Genomic DNA, 16,735 nt, shown 5'->3' with positions numbered 1-16,735 from the left:
TTCCTTCACCAAACCACACATTGGGTTTAAGTAGTCTTGTTTCTCTTGGGATCTTTTGAGGCAGCGAGAAATAACTTTGCATTTAATGAAGGGACCAACAATTTCCACTGCAGCTCAATACAGTGGCACCTGATACACTCCTGTTAAATATTCACCTCAGTTAGAGATTAGATGTTTTGATTTTCCTTCAGATGAAGACATAATCAGGGGAGAAACCAAGAAGGAGGTAAAAGCTCCAAGGCTACTTCTCCTGCAATGTCTCTGCAGCCAGTTTGGAGGAAAACAGAACCCTCACCATCACTGATTGAAAACTGTTTTCTACCTTCTACTATGCAATCAGCAGTAATAAAAGCTCTTCATCTAGCCACTGCATGAGAGAGACAGCACAGCACTGCTCAACCAAGCTTCTTACCAGATCGAGGGTGCTCAGAGGGAGAAGCAGTAGCTGTCATTGTTAAGATGTGATTGTTCATCTCTTAAAAATTAGGAATATACAGGCATGCATGTAAAATAAGGATGGAACTTTCTAATAGCTGCTCAGAAACAATTGCAGACATTGTCTGTTTGGCCAGACAAGAGAAAGAAATCCTCCTCTTACTGCAACTGCACCCAGTAGTTCAGAGAAACCAGAAGACGCTAGGAGGAAGGCAGCTCTGCTCCCCACAACCTGGATTTCCCTGTACCTCTGATCCACACAGATTATTAAACCCTGCTGCAGGGAAGCAGAGACAAAGGGCATGGAACAAGTCCCTTGATGGATGGAAAGGTAAGTGCCAGTCTTGAAAGCTGAGGTCTCCAGACCCTGGAATCACTGCTGCTCAAAACCTTGGTGTTTCCTTAAAAACACAAAAGAAAATTTGAGTCTAGTGATTTAGGATAGGATAAAAATACTTCAGACTTCACTAAATGAAATGTTTAAAGATCAGTATTTAAACTCTGTGAGCCTTTCCATTCTGAATGTTTTGACAATACAAAGACTACTTAAGTCATTTTTAGGCAAACAAGGTGATTGATGATGGCTTCTACATAAGCAGTTCATTTTAACAGGGAGACAGGATAAAAATAGCAGCGTAAGTGCCATGTTTATGATCAATCCATAACCCAGAACAGCTGAAGGCTAGAGATCTGAGAAAACATTAATATACCACATCAGTGAATAAAACTATTGGAAAGCAAGATATCTGCATTACAACACTTCAGTTCAGACATTTAATGCTCAGGTAACAAGTTAAGCTTTCTGGTGCAATGTGTTTCAAGCCACAGCTTGTTCTCCCCCAACAACTACTACCTACCAATGAGAGAAACAGAGAGATTCATATTCTGGAAACCTCCCTAAATGGCTGAGTAGTATGTGCCTAAACAGTTCTTATTTTATGAAAATGAAGTACTGACAGTATTTCTCCTGCATTTATACACACTTTAAATTTATATTTCTATTCTACTGTGAATTTCTTCAAAACTTACTATACCATACAAGACACTTTATCCTATTTCTTATTTCTTCCTATTTTTTAAACAGAGCACAGGCTTCTCTGGCTGTTTTATTGCTTTTATTGTTAAGAAACTCCTGTCTTTATTGAAGAAAAATAAAACAATTAAAGTCAAGAGGGGAAAAAGCAGTTATCTTTTGTAAGGCCCAAGGAAAAACTTCATTACTCTTCTACTACTGACAAAAAAAGATAATATAATGCTTAGTGAATGTCTCCTCCATCTGTCTGAGAAATCCTATGCAGCACAATTTCTAAAGCTGTCATTTGAAGGCTGTCTTGGGCTTGTTTTGCAACCTCAATAAAACATTCTTTTAAACAAGGACAAAAGAAGATGAAAGTTTTTTTCCCAGATCAAACCAGCTCTTGAGGACACTTCCTGAAGCTCAGCCCCAAGTGACACAAGCACTCAGCTCACTGTCCCTTCCCAAAAGCTGCTTCTGAACTGCCTCCCAGCACTGCACATTCTCATCCACTCTTCACTGCTGATGCTGGAATTCCTATAGAAATTCTGCTCCCTTCAGGATATCACAGCTAACAAAACAAAACAAAACAAAAAACAAAACCAAAAACAAACAAACAAACAAAAAAAACAACAAAAAAAACAAAAAAAAACAAAACAAAAAAAAACCAAAAAACCAAAAACAAACAAAAAAAAAAGGCAGAATGACAGACTTCTTAAATGTTTCTAGAAGTCACTGCACTGCCAAGGAAAACAATGTTCAGTAAGGAAATATAATTTTCTAACACCTAAAACCACTGCCAGAAATGGAATGCATTAATGTGGAACAGACACAGGACCCCCCCTCCTGAGAAACCAAATGGTAAGCTCTGCAAATAGTTTTAAACATACATATAATTATAGTGGCCTAGAATTCCCCTTGAAAACACTTCATTTAGGCGATTACGACCAAATGTCACAAAAAAAAGCCGTTTCTCACATTGTAAGCTCACTCTCTATCCAAAGGGCTTGATGGGTTCATTATTCTTGTGAAGCTTCTGGCATACATGTGACCAGGCAGCCCTGGTGTTGACACTGTTGTTTCCCAGCTATCAAGAACTGCTCAAATACCTGGATACAGGACTGTCAGGCTACCCAAAATTTGGGAACTGTTGCAAATATTCCTATGCATTTACAAAGAATTAATGAGGACATACTCAACATCAACAGGAAACCAAACAAACAAAACAAAACCAGTAAAAAACATTTGGTTAAGAAAGGCACAGAAGTCTCTGTTACTGCTTTGGTATGACTGTCTCAGGCCAGAGAGGGACCAGAAAGGTGGCATGACCTTAAGATTGGAAAAGACCTCTAAGATCATTCAGTCAGTAATTAAAACGCTAAATCGTAAAAAAATCTTCCATTTAACACCCAAAGTACAGATATATCAGAAAGTAAGATGGGGGGGCAGGGGAAGCAAATATGACAGCATTTTTTATCCCTGCACCTCTATGCTTCCCAGAATGCCACCACAGAAGTTCAGAAGAACCAGGAAATCAGATCAGCAAAGGTTTTTAACTTCCTTGCAGGTCTGGGGTTGAGAACTGGAACACTGGCTGAGTGACGGGGAGTGCTGCAGTACAGTCAACTACTTTTAAGGCAAGTAACCCCTCTGAGTAACCATCACAGACCTGAGATGGCTCCTTCCCTTGGAGCACAGCCACAAAGAAATCAGTCAGCAATTACTGTGACAAAAGAGTCTGGTCACAGATCCTCTGACCACATGCAATACATACAAACAAGCACATATTCAAACATCAGGACAACAAAAATCAACCTGGCCTTAGGTTTTTTTAAAAGCTTCTCCAACAGCAAGCATCACACTTTGCAATTCCACATCAATAACTCTTTTGCATTTTGGAAACAGGACAAATGCTCGTGGTTTCTATTTTCTAAGATTTGAACTGCTGCTGAAGAGATCAGAGAAAAAGCTTTTGGAGAGCAACAGAGCTTGCACATGCATGTTGGTGCTTCCTGAAGCTTGGCTGGCAGTAGGAAATACTTTGAGTTGTTTGGGGCATTTTAGTAGAAGCTTAGAAAAACTTTGTGATCTCTTGAAATCACAGGTAACTTGTCTCTGGCTCCTGCTTCATGTGGTCAGCCCCACAAATGAGTCCAGGGGCAGGATAGCCATGAGCTCCAAGTCTATTTAAAACAGTTACAAATACAGAAATTAAGTGTCCCAAAGGTACTGAATACCTGCGCAATGGCTCTGCTAAGTGTGGCCAAAAAAATATCTTAAACCTTTACTTTCTTATGTTGAGAACCACTCCCCCATATGGCAGCATTCCCAGACTGGTGTACACCTGGATCTCTGTAGCACACAGCCCATATTGCTGCTCCTCTCTGCGGTGGAGGCCTTGCTTTTTCTTCAGTGTGGCACCGGGAAAAAACAAAATGACACTTAAGCAGAGATGACCTGAACTATTCCATTAGCTCTTTTCTACAAACAAAGCTACAGCCCCCTCTGTGCTTTTGTAATCACTCTGCTGGAAAAGTCCAGCCCTTCTGAAGGATGTCAGTTGAGAGCCCCAGATTATGCCAACTCTTCAGATACAATAATTCACTTCTATGGCAAAGCAGCACGAATTAGCATGGTGCCTGACACATCCAAGTCACATTATGGCCAGGGAGACAACCCAAGCTACAGCCCAGCACCACAGGCTAACCCAGGCAAGGCAAGGACTCACCAAGGAGACATCCTGACGGACAAGCTTCTAAGCAACAACTCCTTCCTTATGTTTCTTACAACACCAGAGCAGCAGCTACAGTGGTTGCATGATACAGGCATTGCAGAGTTTAAAATGCTGAATAATATCCCTCCTCTTAAAGCAATGTCCTCACTGTGAACCAGCAGCCCTACGGTCCCACAGTTCTGCTCTCAACTCCAAAGCACTCCTGGACCCACACAGACACTGCGACCTCACAGCAGTGTGACCATGCTCACCTGTGTGGGGATGGAGCAGAGAGGCCACTCACTGACCGGTGACCTCACAGACTATTTAATAAACATGAATTGGCAGCAATACCTGCTGAGTGTTCCATCCACCTACTGCCTGCTAAAAGTAATAAAATAAAAAGTCTCTTACTGATTTTTTTCTTTTCAATAATGAATGTTTTCAATTAACTACTTAAAAAATGTCAGGAAAGAATAGTTTTATTCTGTGGCTGAGCTAATCCATGAGAAGATTTTCACCAAACCCAGTGCCTTTCTTTAGGTCAGCCAATGGATAAAGCCCCAATGCCTTGTAAAATGAGAAAAAAAATCTTCCCTGGCTTTCCTGAGGGCCATATGATATGTATTTGACAACCTTTTCATCCAAACTAAAGGAAAAAAATAAGTTTAATTTGTAACGAGGGCCATTTCTTTCTGGAAAACTGTATCAGAATTAACTACATAAGCAAAACAGCAAATGTAGAGCTCTTATACAATGATTAAAAACACTTCTTTGTCAACTGAGCAGCCCGGTCCTTGCCCAAGATACCCAGCACTGTTGTATTAGTTCTCCACCAAGGCAGAGACAAACCACGCAGCACGTGAGCTGGCAGAACAGAAAAGCAGACTTAAACCACTCCCCAAGTCACATCTTCTACCATCTGGACACAAGCACTCCTTTTCCAATCTGAGTCATAAAACTACACACTTACACAAATCAAGTTTTTCTTTCTGTCTATGCAAAAGTAGAAATAACCTTCACAACCTGAACCCATTTCCCCACCCCCAGATTTTATTGGCAAAGTAATAAATTTCAAAACTACCACAGCCAAAAGAAACTGTTAAAAACACAAGCACCTAACTTCAGTTTCCACACAAAAACAGTCCAAAAAAACTAGCAGAAAACTACTATGTGTGACAACAGTACTGGAGAATCCAGGCAAATTTTCAAGAACAGATCTGAAAAACCAATTTAAAGAACAGAAATTTCACTAAAAATCTATGTCCTCTGTATTTAGAAAACTGTAATGTACACCGATGCCAAATAATTCTAGAACACACTATAAGGGTATCAGTAGCAAAATTTGTGAATTTCCAGTTATATTTTTTAAGTATTTATGATGCTTATAAATAAATTAGAATAAAGTCCATATATAGGATAAAAAGTATTACTGGATCCTTATCAATTTATATAAATGCACTAAACCCCTTCCTTAATCACTGTCTTTAAGGAATTCCAGACATTAACCCTGGGTTATCTGACTCAGCACAGGGAAACCATCCAAGACACAGTCACAAAATTGATTGAATTAGTACCTAGACGTAATTCATACACCAAGGCATGCTAATCTGACTACAGCATCAAATGGAACCATGTGAAATAGGAAGTGCATGTACAGACAGACGGCCTCAGTCTGGCAGTTACTGGCAGTTACTGGCAGTTCAGCCAGTAAGGTTGCAGTTTCAATCAGCAGCAGCAAGCACAGATATGCACTTACCTGACTGAACTGATTCTAATTAAACCCCCGCATGTGTATATTACCAGTACAACACCACTAAATCAGCATTAATTTGTGATTTGTTGGGCTCATTTTCAGTCCAAGCTGTCTGCAGACTGGGCTCACTGCTGGGCAGCAGGAGTGCCAGAGGGGCACAGGACATGCAGAGCCTCTCCCGGGGCAGCGCTCACAGCAGGCGGAACTGCCGCACAGTCAACATCTAGACAACTTCAGAAAACCCTGAGTGGGAAAGCCCCTGCCTGGACTAACACGCAGCTGAAAGCAGACCACAGAGGGTGGGAATAAGTGGTCAATTTTCCCAGGGAAAGAGACTGCAAGGAGCCTTTTGCAGCACTCTACTATACACTGTATTCATAAAGTCCGGAAAAAGGGGCAAGGAGCAGAGTGAAAGTCTCCTGAGGATACAAGCTGTTCTGAGAGCAAAGAGAAAGGCTGGCTGAAGATCTTTAGAAAAACCCTCTGAAGTAATAATGGAGAAATAAAACAACAGATGAAATTCAGCACAAATAAAGTTCCAGTCTGAAGAGAAATGGTCCTTATTTCACATATAGAGTGGTGTGCTCCAAACTGATCATTAACATTCAGAAAAATTTGCTGGAGTCACAACAGATTGATTAAAGCATCAGTTCAAAGTCATTCAACACATGAAAAAATAATGTTATAAAATTATTAGTATTAAAACTACCATATAAAAATATAGAATGGCTACATCTAAAATCCTGGATGCAGTGCCTGCTCCTTCCTTTCAAGAGAACATAATGGAAAGGAAAGTATTTTTTAAAAGGAAACAAGGTTTTAAAATACAAGTGAGGAATAATCAATCAGGCTACGGTTCTTCTGCCTGGAAACAGAGATTGCTGCAGTAACATACAACAGAAACTTGTAAAATCAACTGAATGGAGAAGGTAAATTGAGATCAGTTCTTCACTGTGTCCAAGCAATACAACAGCTAAGAGATAGGAAATGAAGCCAGCAGCTGTCAAGTTAAAAACAAAACAGAGGTAGTCAGCACCTACAAGGTGGTTCTGTGCTCTGGAAAATCTCTCCTGGGATGTGGCAGTGCCTTACATTTAAGTGGATGGGAGACATGAGCTAGTTCACAGAAGAAAAATGCATTAATCATGAACAATATAAAAGCAAACAACATCTACCTCTTGATATCCTACACATGACAAGAGACAGGAGGGCCATCAGGCAAAGGTTTATATTACACATCCTGACCTTATGAGCTTCTCTTTTTGGTCACTGTTAGAAAAGAATAGTGCTCTTACATGACAAAAATCAATTACATCTCTGGTACTCCTCAGACCTTTTTTGAACTCACTCAGCTTACTTACCTGGAAAAAGCTGATCTTCTGGGAAGATGAGGACACAGAGGGGTTGGATTAGTACTCTGATTATTCAACAAGCTGAACTGGATCAGGAAAACCTCCAGTAAATGCTGAAGGTGGTACAAGACAGAGCAAGAATATAACCACCCCTTTTGCATGGCAGACAGTCTTTTGATCAGTTTAAGATGTAACACACAGCTTCATCACCAAAACAGAGGTGAAAAGGAAGCAGCTGATTGCCTATCTTCTCTGTTCAAACACACAGGTAAAAGCCACAATTCCAGTTCTTGTGGAGGGAAAAAATAGTGCAGCATCACATCTTTAGTCCATCTGCTAACTGCAAAGAGAGTCTGGTTTATACATGACCGAATAGTAAAGGTTACTTTGAAATTAAACATTACATTTATAATCTCTCCTAGTTTTATGCTATGTAAAATAAGGAAAACCCCTCTGGGGAACTAGGCCCATTGTAAATACAGAAATGCAACAAAGTCTGGAAAGGACAACAGCCAGATGAAACCAGAGCTATTCCTTCCATGCTTCCCACAGCACCCATTGGATTACCGTAATAAATGGCGCTATACCAGTCACAGAACACAGTGGGGTATGACCAGGTAGAAAATGGTGAGTGATCAATAAGACCATTAAAAATCCAGCAAATTCCATTTGTAATTCAGAATTTACAAGAGCAGAACTGAAAACTAAATGAGGTTATTTAAGTCTCTCATCGATTTTGCTTTGCACAGTAGTAGGCACAGTCACCCAACCCTTTCCACAGCAGGACCAAATCACAACTGCTCTGCTTAATAACTGACCAGACTGGCCAGAACACTGAGAATTCCCAGGGAAAAGCAATACAGGATTTTATTATTCCTCTCAAACTACATTCATATAAACATGAAACCACTGAGGAGTACTGAGACACCTATCAGGAACACTGTCTTCAACATTACACAGGGAAAGTACCAAACCAGTCCTCTGCTCCTGGAACCATCACAGGTTAAACCAGGCCATAATATTCACAGACTTAAATAGCGTGAGCCAGCCCTGCACAGTGCCCAACATGTGCTTAAGCAGCACAGACATATTTACTTTTACCCAAGATGAGCACAAGATAAGCTCTGCTCAGGGAGGGTTATGGTGTTAGCATTGCCTATGAAAACAGAACTGAGGGTTTGGCTTCGCCATTTTCCAGGAAGAAACTAAGATACTGTTTGAGAGAATGGAAATAAAGTAATTAAAAATTAAAACACCTAGTCTCTTCTTACACATAAAAAAACAATCCCCCCAAAAATTTAAAGCTGAATTGCTTTCTTTTTTGTTTTTATTTTCATCCTTAAACTATACTATGATTATAATTTTTTTGTGCTTCTTACTGAAATACCTATATTACTACTTTGCTGTAATGCTTACCTTGAGCATACAACAGAGGAATGTTTAAAATAGACATCTCAGAAGTATCTCTGAAAAGATTTTCTAGTATATCTTTAAGGAATCATAATACATGCTGTACATAATAAAACCTCTGAAATCTAAAGGTATCACTCCACTGACACTTTGCAATGGAAAACACTGACGATTGTGTATAACCAATGTGAACTAAGAGCTACAAATGGGAGCATTGGAGGGTTTCTGAAGGTGAGATTAGAAAAATCCAAATCAAACACATTTATTCATTTCAATTAATTTTTAACCTCAGATGCAGAATAAGAAGCTAGGAATACAGTTACAGCTTTCAATAATGCTGCTTCCAGCAATTGTATAATTTTAATTGTATAATGTTATTTAATTTTCATTTTGTAATATTTCCAGCTTCTACCTTTGCAAACATCTTGATACAAGGCAAATATAAGGCACATGAAGCTGCTACCCTAAGACACGGTGCTTTGTGTGCCACACAAGGTTCAAAATCCCAAACAACTAATTGAAATTGGAACAGTCATTGCCCATCTTGAGCCCCCTCAACAATCCCCAGTCCAGTGGCCAATAATCCAGATGAATCCTACTGATCACTTTGCTCCTTCAGGACTCTACCCCAGTTCACTAAGCGAGACATCTGGTAAGCTGTGCTCGCCTAGCCCAAAGAAATTATTGTGCTAGAAAACCTTCATGTTAATTTTAAATTGAGCTCCCTCACTCTACATCACCTTCCTGCTTTTTCCCACACACTGATGCATTGCTGCACCTGGTTTGCCAGGCTCCATCATTTGGAAGACAAATGTTATTTCTACAGACAAGGCAGAAGCTAAAGCAATGAGTCTCCAAGTCCTCTGAACATGGGAGACGCACAAGCATGCCTGACACACGCAGCAGAAGCAGATTCTTCAAAGAATGGCCTGGGTTGAGAGGGACGTTATACCCAATATCAAGGCCCCTGCCATGGGCAGGGACATCTTCCACTAGACCAGTCTGCTCCAAGCCCTGTCCAACCCGGCCTTGCATACTTGTATTCCATTCTTCTCCACTTGTAACCTCCATCTTCTCACCACCTCAGTATTCAAATACAAAAACTCTTTTGGATTTCCCAGACACAACCCCCTGATCCTTACCAGACAATTCCTGTTCGCTGGAGCAAACACGCAGTGTGACCAAGTCACAACCTCACAGCAATTCATGCCGTGACTGTACTTTATCGTGAAACGATCGCACACTGGCTCCAACCTCCTTGCGAGCCACCAAAGAACGGCGCGGACCCCAGGCTCCCTATGGGCAATGCAACACCCCGAGGCAGTGCCACGAGCCGCCAGCCCCCGGGCAGCCGGGACAGGGCTCCCAGCCTCACTTGTTTTGTAATACCCCATCTTCTGTAGTGCCGTTTGTAATGATGCTCTTTAACATAGCAGAAGCCTCTGATGTCAAGACAATGTTTTTAATTATCCCTTGTGACTTACGCTAAATACAAAATATTCATTAAACAGAAAAAGGAAACATGATGTTTCAAGCCAACGAAAATCTTCAAAAGCTATTCCCTTCCCATTCATATCCCTACAAGGCTAGGCCGAATTAAAGATAAAAACCTAGTTTGCGTTGTCCGAACTAAATAATACAAACGAGAATTCTGAGATCTGAATACCAAAAAAGAAAAGCTATAAATGAGAGACGCTCTCCCGTCCGTTATTTACATGCAAAAACCATCTCTGCAATAACCTCGGGCACTTCCGAGGCGTTTCCCCCACTCCCAGCGCAGCCCGGTGTGACGAGGATAATTTCCCACTCCTGCAGGGGGGAGAGCGTCTCTCGACCGGCGTCTCACAGCGGAGCCGGGCTGCGCCGAGCCCCTCCTCAGGGGCGCGTCTCGGCAGGGGACGGCGGCGGCACCGAAACACCTCGCGGCGAAATCACCCCCGCCGGGGCCCGGGCGCGGCGAGTCACACAGCGCCCGCGGGCGCGGCTGCCATTGACTCCGGCCCGCCCGCCGTTGCCGCGTGGCACCTGCTGCCCAGGGGCAGCCGCGCGTCCCGGTCCCGCGGAGTCCCGCGGGCGCGGGGGGATCCCAGCGGGGCCGGCCCGGGACTCACCTGGACCGCGGCACCTCCGCACTCCGCCCGCCGCGGCACGGAGCGCTCTACGCCTGCGCGGAAGCCGCCTCTGCGCGGGGTCGGGACTACAAACAACATGGCGCCGCCCCCCACAGCCCTCGGGCGGCGCCTCTCGCAGCCTCCTCCTCCCGCCGGCAGATGGCGCCGCCTCGCTGTGGGCGCCCGCCCGGCCCCGGGCCGGCCCTGAGGTCACGGCGGGCGGAGCCGTGCCGCCGGAGCTCGGGACAGCGCGGTGTCGGCGTGCCTCGATAGGGTGACCTCCTCTGAGCACGGCTGTCCCTCCGTGCCCGCTCGAGGGCCGCAGCCATACCCGTCCCACGGCAAGCTCGCTGCCTCCGCGGAGGGCCCGTGCTATCCTCCACCTCCTCCGCCTTTTCCCCTTTCTAGGAACGTCTCTAAGCGGAAGCACTCGCTTCCTGGAGTAGTGTGGCGTCCCCAGGGCCTCTCGCCTTACCCTCGATAGGGCCTTACCCTAAACATTTAGGATCGAGGTCCCAAACCTAACCTGTGCCCTGGTTGCTGGTGCCACCCTGTGGTCTTTGCCCTTGAACAAGTCTTAGGAGCAAACAGCAGTTCAGGCCGACCACACCAGCTGTATTGACTGTGCCTTCCTACGAGGATCGGGATTTTCTTTGAGATCCCTCTTCAGAAGTGTGCAGTAAGTGATCACTGGGTACAAGCTAGCTCTTGAGCGTGCTGGCTGAGATGGCCCCGTGTTGGACCTGAGCGTACCCACAGAGGCCTGGCTGGCCCTGGCCAGCCTCACCTGGGAGCCCCACCCTACCCTTGGGAAGTCCCATTCCCACCCAGCCCAATGCCCTCCTCCCTGCCTCACTTGCAGGAAGGTGCCTGTCTCCAGCTGTGCCTTCTGAGCTTGGCTCTGAATGGACCTTGGCTTTTAAGTATAGCTTGTCCCTTGGGCAGACCCCTAGAATGCATATTACACTCCACCAACCTTGTGCTAAATGGACAATTTTTTAATTACATATTTTTAACTCTTGTTTAATATAGGGACTTTTTCATATAAAAGCCATTAGATAGTACCATGCCAGGTAATGTCTGCCCCTTCTTGCACAATACCAAGCATAATTCCAGCTCTTCGTAATACCTTTGAGCTTGCCTGGGCTACCAAGAGCTCGAGAGGAAGAGGGGGTAAGTGTGGACTTGTGTGCAGGCACTATAGCAGAAACATCGATACTGCTGTTTACATTTTTAGGGATTATGTAAACTAGATTAGCTAGTTTGAACAGAGGTAGAAAGAGGGGAATTTCCTGCCACATGACTGTAAATCACTGCACTGGCTCTCCCACCCAGGAAACTGCTTTTAGGCTCTCTAGTGTGGCTGATCCCCACAGTCCTTGATGTTGTCCACATGGATTAGATGCTGGAGTGTATCCAGAGAAGGGCAACACAGCTGGAAAAGGGTTTGCAGCACAAGATCCTGAGGAGTGGCTGAGGGAGCTGGAGGGGGTCAGCCTGGAGAAAAGGAGGCTCAGGTGAGACTGTGCAAGTCCCTGACAGTAGGGTGGAGCCAGGCTCTTCTCTCTGGCAACAAGTGACAGGATAAGAGAAAATGGCCTCAAGTTTCAACCACGGGAGGACTAGATTGGATATCAGGGAAAGTTTCTTCACTAAAATGGTAGTCAGGCGTTGGAACAGGCTGCCTAGGGCAGTGCTGGAGTTACCACTCCTGGAAGAGTTCAAAAAATGTGTGGATGTGGCAGCTGGGTGTTAAGGAAACTTCCCAGTCTGACCATTCATTCCCAAGACTCTCTGGCAGTCACTGTGCCACCGCCAGTGACTTTAACTGCTGGGATGAAGCCCCTTTGCAGCCTAGTGAGCCGAGGAGTGCTCTGCTTGACTCCCTGCACTCCCCACTCTCACAGGCAGACCAGCTTTCCTCGCCAGTTCGAGCCCAGGTTTCCCATGGGAGTCTCAGATGTCTCGTTCCATAAAGCCCTTTATTCCTGGGCACAGTAACACAGAAACGGCTCAAGCTGGTGCCTCCAAGGAGCAGCCCAACAAAGGACTCCTGGGCTTTTATCCCCTCACAGTCCAAGCTTGTGCAAGTCTTGGCTCTTCCTCCCTAGTCCTCAGCTCTTGCAGTGTCTGAGCACTGGGCTGGGCCACAAGTCCAGTGCCCTTTGTTATACACAGGGTCAGCTATTTGAGCTCAATCTGCAGCTGTCACTGCAGCTGCACCACCAGCTCCTGCACTGAATGGATTCCTTGACAGGGGGATGTGGTTCAGTGGTGGCACAGGCAGTGCTGAGTTAAAAACTGGACTTGACAGTGTCAGAGGGCTTTTCAAACCTTAGTGATTCTGTGATAACTCCATTATTATCTCATCTGTGCCTGTGCTGCAGAATAGTAGTCCAGGACCCTACAAAAGGCAGCAGCATTTGCCCTAAATAAAACCACCTCCTCCCCGTGTGTTTTTGACTGACCTGTGTCTTTTTTTTCCGCAGTTTTCCCAGAAAGTGCTAGTTTCTATTTTTCTCCAGGAAGACACTGAAGAAAAGTGGTGCTTTTGGCAATGTCGTGCAGAATTATACACTGAGATGTTGAACATCCAATGTAGCAATAACCACCATGTGGGTATAGGTGAGGGCTGGGAAGCAGATGGCTCTCTGGCTCTACAGGCAGTCAGGGCTGGGGTTCCTCGGTTCCTTTGGAGTTGTTCAGTCGAGCCAAGTGTCCTCAGTGTGGCTCTGGGCCAAGGCTCCAAGAGAATGGAGCTGCTGAGACCCTGGATGGGCCAGCTGACTTCATAGTGATACTGAAATTGGCTAGATAGAAACTTTGTAACACAGTTTTGAGTATTAGAAGCAGGCATTCTTTATTGCAGCATGCTGGTCACTCAGGGGGATCCTTCCTCCATTCCAATGGGATGAGTGTTGGGTGAACAGGGATTTTATCATGCACACTTATTACATACAGCTATCCCCACTTCCTTGGTCATTATTTTACATAGTTGCACCCCTTATCAAAAGTCCTTATATGGTTCTTCGATCTCCATCTTGAACTTCTGGTGTCCATTTTAGGTGGCTGTTCCTTGACCCCTGCTTTTGACTTAGCGCAATATCATTGTTTTGCATAACTTCTGTTTTGTCAGCCTTGCAGAGCTGAGCTGGCATCCTGCTTACAATTTGTTGCCTGCTCCTGCTTGACTTCTGTTTGCCTGATTCTCCAAAGCTGTGCTGTTGTGTTCCACTGTCCTTAATAAGATGAAATGCTGTTCTGTTCTACTGCCCTTATCAACATCAGGAGAGCACAGGTTTCTGTTCATTTCTGAACAAGCAAGATATAGCTGTAAAAGTTCTAGTGTCAGCCTAAATCTTTCACAAAGCTTTGGCTGAAATTCTCTCATTTCAAGAAAGAAATGAGTTTACATTAGTTGATCTAGGAGATCAGTAGCAATGAGGCAACTACTCCCTCCATTCAGGTCTGTAGTTCAAAACACTAAGACAGTATTGAAACAATATTGTATTTTAATTCAATTAATTATTTTTCAAGATTTATAGAAAAATTAATTGTTCACTGCAAAGTGATAAAGCTGTCTTAAGCCAACATAACCATCACCCATCCCTTGCACAATGTGCACATTTAGTGCAGCTAAATGGAGTGTTTGCATTCAGAGAAAAGTTGGATTTGGAAAATAACAGCTAGAATTCAGTCTGTCTCTGCCAGCCTCTCTTCTAACTAATCCAAGTCAGATGTTCCAAAACACTATTGGTTTTTGTTGCAATCAGAGATGTTGGAATATCTCTGCGTATTTGCCTTCAGTCCTCTCTGAGGAGAGAGTATCTGCCAGAGATACAGCTTTGACAAAACAGAGTCCCCATCAAAGCATCTAACAGGGCTGGAAGGCTGCTGGGATTGGTCTGATTCTGCAAGGAGTTCAAAATCTAACCTTTTCCTCTCTGACAGTTCTTGTGACAGCACAGAAAGAAGCATGCAGCATATATGCTGCACAGTGAAGGGAGCCTATTCCATTGATTTTCCCACAGGAGACTCATTTGATTGTTGAGGGCTTTCCCAGCTGATGGATGCCTTATTTCCACTGAGCACCAGAAGGGCCAGTAGGGATCAAGTGACAGGTAGTGAAGAACCTGGGGCTGATTCTGAGAAGACACCTCTGCCTTCTGTTGCAGTAGTCATGGGAACAGTGGGGTACAGGCATAACTGTGTGATCCCTGCATTCCCAGGCCTCACCAGGTTTGTTCAGACCTACTGGGCCAGTGAGGTTGATTTTTCATGCCTTTCCAGTTTCATGCAGAGAGCAAAGCTTCCCTGGAGCTCCTGGCTGGAGCCTGTACTCCTGCAGGGGCTGCCTGCAGCTCTGCTTTGCCAGGATGGATCTCTTCTGCTGGCTCCATCTGTCCAGCATCTCTCCAGGCTACACAGGTGATGACTCCTCACCTTCAGTAACAGCCAGGATATGGACCAGCATGCTACACCATCCAGAAAGCTCCCTGAATGCTGTGCCTTGGCTCACACTAGCTGCTCAAAGAACTACTGCGAAAGGCTGCTCCTCCCCATAAGACAGAGACTGTAATGCTGAGAGCAGGGGGCAAAGCTGCTCTCCACAAACCTCACCACTTTGTATCACAGTCTGTGGTTCACTTGTGTCTTTCTGGGGCTTTCATGGAAGCAGAAGAGTTGAAAGGAGCACTCTTCTTGTTTCATTGGCATGTTGAAAACACCTTCCACACCATCACTGCACATCTGTCGTGTTGACCATTTACTGAGAACACCTGTGGGGCAGTGCAGCTCATGGTGTAAATAGGACCAGGCTGAGGCTGGCTGCTCAGTGTTCTCAAGGCAGAGAACTCTGTGTAGGCTGGCTGGTTTGTTGAGGGACACAGACTATCTTTGAAGGAACCATACACCTGTCCAGCAGCCAAACACAGAAGGTACTTCTGCTTCTTTTCAGAAAAACTCCATTTCTGCCTAAGCTAGACCCTGCTCCAGGCACAGCAGCTGGGAACACTGGCTCTGTGTGTGAAGATAGAAGTAGCTCCCTGTCTTTCAGCCTAGAAAATAGACATCAGATTCCTTTTTCCATTACAAATCCATGCCTTTCCATCAGTAAGTGTTTACTTGTTTAGTGGTTGCTTTCTCTGTGTTCACTTCCTTGTAAGTATTAATGGAAACTAAAGCATTGAAAGCTCAGCATGCCTGAAAGTACATCTCCATGTTAGAGATGTGCAGTGGAAGTGATGGAAAATGTGGGAAGGTGACTGATGGGATACATTTTTTCACATCTCTTTTTCTGAAAAATCTCTAAGTGGGACAATGCCACCAGGGTTACAATAAAAGCAGCCAAAATATCCAGATTAAAACTATACATATAAATGTATATGTATGTAAATGAATGATTAAGATTATACATATGCTATCTATTATATGTTAATGATATATGACTTATATATGTTATATGTAAAACATATATCAAAGTGATGTAAATGGATATAGAATTAACTCAGTGCATACTACTCAGTTCTGGAAACTGAGTAGTTTGGGCTGGAGCTTTGGATGGGAAATATGCTCAATGTTTGTAAAATAATTAGTGAATTAAAACATGAATGATAGAAGACATCTTCTCCTATGCAGTGTAATAAAAAACTGATTAAATGCTTACTAAAAAGATATCTACTTTAGATACAATTTTCTGAAACTCAGTCACACCTGAACACTTGCTTCTCTACAGCAGACCTGTGCAACAAATTTTGTTCCGGGTCCAGCTGGGCAGGAAACATCCTGTTTCTCACAGGGCTCAGAGCAGGCTCTGAAGCAGGCAGTTGTGAGCAGTGGTGTCTTTCTGGGCAGGAAGGTTGGGATGAAACTCCCAGCCCTCTGCCCAGCTGGGTGCCAAATGCGGGCAGGGGGAGAGCCACACTCAGGACAAGCAGCTGGATA

General features: G+C 44.2%; 1 protein-coding gene and 1 long non-coding RNA gene across 2 annotated transcripts in view; one reads left to right on the top strand and one right to left on the bottom strand.

Moving 5' to 3' along the window:
* NDRG3 (NDRG family member 3) overlaps positions 1-10,852 on the bottom strand; it is a 58,509-nt gene extending 47,657 nt beyond the window's left edge. Inside the window, exon 1 of the mRNA XM_053992988.1 lies at positions 10,793-10,852. The gene's annotated coding sequence lies outside the window, so the exon portion shown is untranslated. The remainder of the gene's footprint in view (positions 1-10,792) is intronic.
* Positions 10,853-10,911: 59 nt separating this feature from the next.
* LOC128816087 (uncharacterized) lies at positions 10,912-16,422 on the top strand. The gene is made up of 4 exons (XR_008439784.1): positions 10,912-11,471; positions 11,825-11,965; positions 13,282-13,407; positions 14,824-16,422. It is a non-coding gene; the product is annotated as an uncharacterized LOC128816087 (long non-coding RNA).
* The last annotated feature ends 313 nt before the right edge of the window (positions 16,423-16,735 follow it).

Source organism: Vidua macroura, chromosome 17, assembly GCF_024509145.1.
Source record: "Vidua macroura isolate BioBank_ID:100142 chromosome 17, ASM2450914v1, whole genome shotgun sequence".
NCBI classification, from domain to species: Eukaryota; Metazoa; Chordata; class Aves; order Passeriformes; family Viduidae; genus Vidua; species Vidua macroura.
Note: the sequence above shows the minus strand (reverse complement) of the source record. Positions and strands in the feature narration are given on the sequence as shown.